At 33.0% G+C, this 7,653-nt stretch overlaps 1 long non-coding RNA gene across 2 annotated transcripts; it reads left to right on the forward strand.

Annotated features, from left to right (window-relative positions):
* The first annotated feature begins 518 nt into the window (after positions 1-518).
* On the forward strand, positions 519-3,081 carry LOC129301331 (uncharacterized). Of its 2 annotated transcripts, XR_008590952.1 has the most exons (4): positions 519-1,293; positions 1,419-1,561; positions 1,987-2,067; positions 2,826-3,081. It is a non-coding gene; the product is annotated as an uncharacterized LOC129301331 (long non-coding RNA). The 2 variants fall into 2 exon arrangements; XR_008590951.1 differs by having other exon boundaries at positions 1,987-3,081.
* The last annotated feature ends 4,572 nt before the right edge of the window (positions 3,082-7,653 follow it).

A 7,653-nucleotide genomic window follows, 5' to 3' on the forward strand; every position in this document is an offset into this window, starting at 1 on the left:
TAGTCGAGTTAGAGAGCTGTTCATGTGGATACTAGTAGAGGGAGTGGATCCACATTGTTAGCTCCTAAGATCCAAACTCTTGAAAAGAACGTGCGCTAACTTTAAAGAATTAAAAGGTAACTCTTCTATCCACCTTAACTTAAATGAGTTCGTTCAGTCCATATCAGGATAGGGACTTTAAAATTTTAATCTTCCGCTGTGCCTCCCTATCCAATAATAACAAGTGGCTAATTAACCATGATCCAATAATATTTTTCTCTTTGTTTCCTAAAAAACAAAAAAAAATACAATTATTATTGACTTTTCATTGATAAAAAAGGATAGTAAATTTTTTAATATTTTAAGTCTAATTCAATTATGGATTTTTACTCCTCAAATTTCATTTGTATTGAGAATATGATATTTTAATAGTAAAAATGAGTAAAGATAAGGCACTATAGACTACCGAAGAGATCGAATTGTTCATTAAATTAGCTCTACAGCAAGTTAGAAAAACTGAGCGTAAAGGATCTATCTTATCAAAGGAAGGTTGGGAGGCATTAATGAAATAGTTCAGTGCTTTGAGCTCTAGAAGCTATGATAAGAAGCAATTAAAGAACAAATAGGATAATTTGAGGAAAGATTGGAATATATGGGACAAACTATTAAACAAAGAGATTGATTTAGGATGGGATAGCGAAAAGAATACTATTTCAAAACCAGAAGAGTAGTGGAATCAAAAGATTAAGGTATACAATTAGACATGGCATGCTATACATTTGATATTTTATTTTATAAACATACTAGACTTAGTTCTTGTAAATGTGCAAGAGAATCCTGAGTATAGGAAATTTAGACATAGACCACTTCTATATGTACAAGAATTGACACACTTGTTCTACCAATTACAGCATCGGGCACTTACATGTGGACTGTAACATCCTAAAACTTCAAATCTAGAAAAATGGATTAATTAAGGGATAAATTAGTTAAAAATATGATTAATTTATTTAATTATGGTTTTGGTTGGCTAATTGGATTTTTGGGTCATATTTGGCTCTAAATTGAGATAGGATGAAAGTCAGATCAAGTCGGGAGGCATCAGGGGGAGCAAAATTAAGTTGTTGCTCGCTGCGTCATGAGCCATGGCTTGCGTGGCGTGCGCTGCGGCGCACAACATAGCAGGCAACTTAAATTTTCGAGAATCATCAAAAATTGATAGAAAACCTAGAGCACAAAGGGGGCAACTTTGGGTACAACTAGGGCATCAATTTGGAAGGATTTTGAAGATCATTTGAGTCTCCAAACTCTTAGGTAAGTTTCCTGTAACATCCTAAAACTTCAAATCTGGAAAAAAATGGATTAATTAAGGGATAAATTAGTTAAAAATATGATTAATTTATTTAATTATTTTTTTGGCTGGCTAATTGGATTTTTAGGTCATATTTGGCTCTAAATTGAGATAGGATGAAAGTTGGATCAAGTCAGAAGGCATCAAGGGGAGCAAAATCAAGTTGTTGCTCACTGCTAGGGCATCAATTTTGGAGGATTTTGAAGATGATTTGAGCCTTCAAACTCTTGGGTAAGTTTCCTACCCTTCTCCTCTACCTTTTCATCTCATTTTCCATGGGATTTGGAAAAGTGAGAATTTAGTCTGATGGGATTAAGCCATGAGTCAATGTTTTAAAGGTTTCTATTGACTCTAAAGGTTTAATTTAGGTTTATTGATCTTGGATATGTGGTAATAGGAAGCTACTTTCTTGTTTGGTGAATTTTGGATCAAGCCCTAACTTGATCATAGGGTGTTGAAGTGTGATAAGTTGAGATATTGAGTTTTATATTGTGATAGAGTTAGAAAGAGACTTAAAGGGATGAAGTGAACAAATTCTAATCTTGACAAGTCTATTTATTCAGAATATGAGTAAGAAGTGGGAGAATTGGGAGGTTATTATTAGTTAATGGTGCTTGTGTTAATTGAAAATTAACATATAATACTTGTTGATATAGATTGTGGTGTGGGAAGACTTATATTGACACAAGAAGAGAATTAGTACCATGGGTAACCCTTTTAGTAACAAAAGGGTTGAGGTAACTGGATAATTTGCATTGTTTATTACCTTGTATAAATTATTCTCAAGTTTCTTTTCTATGAATTGTTGAGTATATATGTATAAATTCCTTAGAGGTTAACTATTTTAGAAAAGGTGGAGTATTGGTTTGTAAAATTCTATATTTTTGAAGTAATGGAAATATTTTGTTATACCTGTTTGAAAAGTTGTTTATGCATGGTCAAGTGAAGATATGTAGTGAAATGTGGCATATTAGAGGGTGGTAGGTCACCTTAGTGGAGATAGTGAAGATTAAGTCCATATGGCATTGCTGGTACCTCGGGACGCCAGGTGTAGCATTTACTCTCCTTGCCCGAAAATGGGTGCGGTGTTGGAGACTTACTCTCCTTAGTACCCAAAAGGGTGCGGAGTTAGAGACTATGCTCCTTAGCATCCGTAGGACGAGGTATTGGAGTAACAACACCCCAATTACTTGTAATAGGGGGAAACAGTAGTCTGAAAATGGTTTAGGATACCTTGGCTAGGTAGTCCTACCATGAATGGTGAGCTTAGGGACCATACATGTGGTTTGGTTTTGTAGAATAGCCTACTGGTTTGGTCAGGAGTATTGGAGGACCGTATGGTTAGAGATCATGCATGTAAATTTACGGTGATATTATATGATGTGATTATATTACTTATTTTAATGCTTGTTTATAACTTGACTTGTTAATTAATAATATAGATTATCTTAGTTACTGAGATTTTTATCCCATCCCGTGGATTATCATTTTATAGGTACTACCAGTGAGACTGAGCCAAGGAGGGAATCGGGCAGGGACTAGCATATTTGCTACACTCTTTGTAAAGCCCAATTTCGGTTTGAGTGGTGTACATAAACTTGTTATATGATATTATAATTTACCAACTAGGAATGCATATCATTTTGATTGGTTGTACTTGTTGTATACTATGTTATTGTCTATTTTAGCCCGATATTGTATATGAGATGAAGATGTGGTAATTTTTGTTGTGATGGGCTAAAATACTAATACAAGTGCAAGGAATGTTTTATCTAAATGGTGATAATATATTGGTAGTGTATTATGTGGCAATAGAGGTCAAATAGTGCTTGTAGTGCTAATTGTGCATTTTGGCCATATTAGGCAAAATGGCCATTGAGTGGCCAAATTTTGTGTTTGGTATGTTTTTGTGTGTTTTATTAGTCATTCAAGTGTATTTTGGTCCATTGGACTTAGTTCAAGCCTCACAATGGGTTAATGCTATAAGTTATGAGTTTTGGATGCTTGGATGGTTGAAAATTTCTTTAAAAAACTGACTCTTGCATCTAAGTGTCTAAAATTCTCATATAGTATTGGATTGTAATGAAACTTGTACTACTAGTTATCTTATTAAATAAGCTTCGTGTGGGCGCTTGAATCACTCCAATCGGACATCGGATGTGAAAATGGCACGCATTCGAAGTTCGTCCAGAAAAGCTGTCATGACAGCATTGCTGTCATGGACAGGTGGGCTGCGGCGCATTTCGCGCAAGCCACGATGCATAGTATAGTGAGAAAATTTGGCATTCTGTGCCACATGTCGCAGTGCACAGACCATGATCCATGATGCATGGACCAAAACACTCAAAAATGACATTTTTGGCCCTGTTTTGAAGTGGTTTGCTTCCTAAAATTTTTTCATACTTCCAATACCTTATAAATCATTAAGTTTGAGCTCAATCTATCAACTTAAAGGATTTTTATGGGATCCTGAATATTCCTCAATTATTTTTAAAATATTATTAGTTTTAACCTTATATGGATAATGTGAGCTTAGGAGCAATTATGATTGGTTGTTATGATTGTTTAGTGAATTTTGGTACATGGACACCTACGGCTGATGATCCATAAGATGTGTATAGGCCTCAATTGGATTTGACTGAAGGATCAGGAGACAGTGATGATGTAAGAAACATTAGTAGAGGAGCTTTCCCAAAAATTGGGCAAGTTAACTTGAATAATTCATAAAATGGTTGGTACTAATTCAAGGAGCAAGCAAACGAGAGGTGAAAGTAGTCAAAACAAGAAGGGAAAATGTCTTGCAATCATGATGGTTGATTCAGTGAGTCGATTGGTGTCCACACAAGAGGATAGGATTTCAACATTAAAGTCAATTCTTAATTCCATAATGGGTGGAACAAAACCAGTTGATCAAAATGTGGTGGACATTGCAAACTAACTTTATGGAATCAAGGAGATTGCTTGTGATAAGGCACTTCTTGGATAGTATGCTATGGCCTTGCTAGATAAGATTGCAAGGGACATGTATATTGGGCTTCACGACAATAGAATAGCATTAGTGGCCTATTTGAAGTGCATAGGTAAAAAAGCAAATTAGATCAATCCTAGCTTGCCTTCTCAATGTTTTAAATCTAGCTAGTGTCGTTGATGTTGTTAATTTTGTTTTGAAATTGATTATGTTATTGGACTCTTGTTTTATATATTTCTTATGTTAAGTCATAAACAATAGTGCAATGGTTGTTAAATTATGTTATGAACTTTTTATGGATGAAAGTAGTCTCACTTATTATAATTACTTATACATGCAGAAGACGATGAGGTTGACGCTATTATTGCAATGGTATCTAATTACTTAACAACTTTATTGAAAGAGCCTTGTAGAAATAGTTTGCAATCAGGTCATGTATGGTGTAAGAAATTTTGCAAGGGCATCCTCAGCATTGTTATGACATGTTTCGTATGGAAAAAGATGTTCTTCTTCAACTTTATGATGAACTGGTGCAACATGGCCTACATATAACTAGAAGAATAAGGATTCATGAAATGGTTGGTATGTTCCTAAATATTGTTGGACATAGAGTGGGGAATAGGATGGCACAAGAACAACTTCAACTTTTAACAGAGACTATTCACAAACATTTTAGATGTATTACATGCTTGTGAGAATCTAGCAAAGAAATATATCTAACCAAAAGATCATACTTTTTAAGATATTCATCTAAAAATTTTAGGTGATCTGCGGTATTGGCCATTCTTTAAAGATGCCATAGGAGTAATTGATGGAACCCATATCCTCTGTGTGGTCAGTGTTGAAGAGTAAGGGAAATATATTGAAAGGAAAGGTATTCCAACACAAAATATAATGGCCGCATGTGATTGGGATATGTGCTTCACTTATGTCATGGCTGGATAGGAAAGGACTACTCATGATGCTTATTTGTTTGATTATGCACTCATAAGGCCAAACATGAAATTTCCACATCTACCCCAAGGTATATTTCATATTTATCTAATTTAAAATAATTTTTTTAATATTTGTTGAGATCTTGCAATTTTTGTTTTTTTATTGGTAGGTAAATGTTATTTGTCGGATGCCAGCTATCCAACACCACGTGGATATTTAGGTCCTTATAGATCTCACAGATATCATCTCATAGATTTCAGGCATTCATCCAAATTTACAAATAATAGTGAGGTTTTTAGTTATTATCATTCAAGCTTAAAGACCACAATTGAAAGGACTTTTGAGGTTTGGAAACATAGATTCGCAATCTTATGATACATACCTAGCTATCCATTTGTGCAGCAAGTTCGTATTATTAGTGCAACAATGGCTATACATAATTTTATTAGAAGAAAATCTATAACTGATTCTAACTTTAGGCATTTTGAGGATGAAAATATGGTTAAGACTAACGATGATAATGACAAGCATGCATTTTCATCAACAATTTCAACTACAATTTTAAGCATAGCTTCTAATAGAGAGATAAGATTCTATTAGAGATCAGATTATATATTATAGATCGAACTGTTAATCATGTAACTATTCAATCTTAATGAATGTTTAACTATTTATTACATAATTTTTTCCAAAATTAAATTTTATATTTTTTATTCTTATTATTTAACATTTTAAATTTTATGTTATTTTATATTTGTTTCACATTTTTTAAATATTTTAATATATTATATTTGTATAATAAAAATCACAAATGATCATAAATCAATGTCCTTTTTGGTCACTATATATTAAAAAGTACATTTCAAAAGCATAAATTTTTATTAATCCAAACAACTTTTAGTTTGCCAAACTGACTTTTTAAAAAAATGTATCTAAACACAACTGACTTTTGCCAAATAAACTTTCATCAAACTAACTTTTGGCAAACTGAAAACCAAATGCACCCTTAGTGTTTTGGCATGAGACCAGTGCCAATAACTAGGTGGCTCTAAGAGCTATATGTGAATTCTTGAATCACTAAAATTTAATGTCAAATGGCAAATCGGTGTGCTCTAGAATTTAGGCTTAAAGTACTATGATGATAGTTGTTTGCTATCATGACAGCAATGACATGCCTTTTTCTTAACATAATGAGAATGAAGAGAAATGATAAGAAATGAATGTAAATAAGCCAGGAAACTTCTCTACTCCTTTTTCTTTTCTTTTTCACCTTTTCTTTTGTCTCTATTTTTTTTCCTTTTCTAAAAACTTGGTTAATATCTTTTCATATCTTTTTATTTCTTTTTCTATTATTTTGGTTGCCCTAAACTTTTGTGTAGTGTAACATCTTGAATTTTTAATCATATGTTAATGACTGATTAAGAATGAATTAGTGATTAATATGGGATTAAAGTTTTGAGTAGTGAAGTGTTATTTTGACCTAAAGCAGAATCCCAAAGCAGATGTGTGAGCATAATGAGGATTTTCCTCACTGTGCCACGCACCGCAATAGGGGATGGATGCGTCGTGATGCATAGTGCAAAAATCAGATTAATAGGGATGTGTCCAGCTTGTGAAACAGAAAGGAGAAATGTGGGAAGACAGTTTTAGTATGGAGAAGAGCAGTGGATCTGTTAGGGGAAGCATAATCAAGAGTAAGGACGATATTTTTGACCTATTATTTATCGGTAAGTCATGTACTGCTCTTAACCTTTAAATCTACCCTATTTTTCTTAGTTTTAACTAGTGAGAAATTGAATTAGGAGTTTTAAGGAGTTGATTTCTTACCTTATAATAATAGAAAGGTTGGAGTCAAAACGATAAAGCTTTAAAGTTGTAGGTAAGATTTTGCCCTAATCTAGAGAGAGTAGTGAGAGAAAATTGCTAGAAATGTTAAAGCTTGAAATGAGGGATAATTAGTGAATGGATGTAATCGAGTGTGAAATGTGGATTTGATATGATTGAGTGCTTAAATGTGATGATTGGTACTTTTTGTTAATAGAGAAATTGACTTTAGGTTGCCAATTTTGTGTAGATTCTAGTATGTGGTGGTGTGACACAAATTATAAGAAAGGAGCTTGAAATAGGGTTGTTGGAACACAGGTAAACATTTCTAGTATAGAATGGTTGAGGTAACCATATAGTTTATTATGTTTATTAACTATTATACTATATAGAAGTGAATATCAAATGATTTATGTGAATTTACGAGTTTTATGCATGATTGTTATTGAAATGGTTTTAGCATGAACATTAGTTTGTGAAATAGAATTTAAAAAGTCATTGATTTCAATGGATATAGATATATATATATAGATATATGATATGAAGTATGTTTGTTGTGGAAATGTGAATAATTAGTGGAAATTGTGAAAGAGAA

This window comes from Prosopis cineraria, unplaced genomic scaffold (assembly GCF_029017545.1).
Source record: "Prosopis cineraria cultivar Desert tree isolate PC_DT_omini unplaced genomic scaffold, ASM2901754v1 PC2050, whole genome shotgun sequence".
NCBI lineage: Eukaryota > Viridiplantae > Streptophyta > Magnoliopsida > Fabales > Fabaceae > Prosopis > Prosopis cineraria.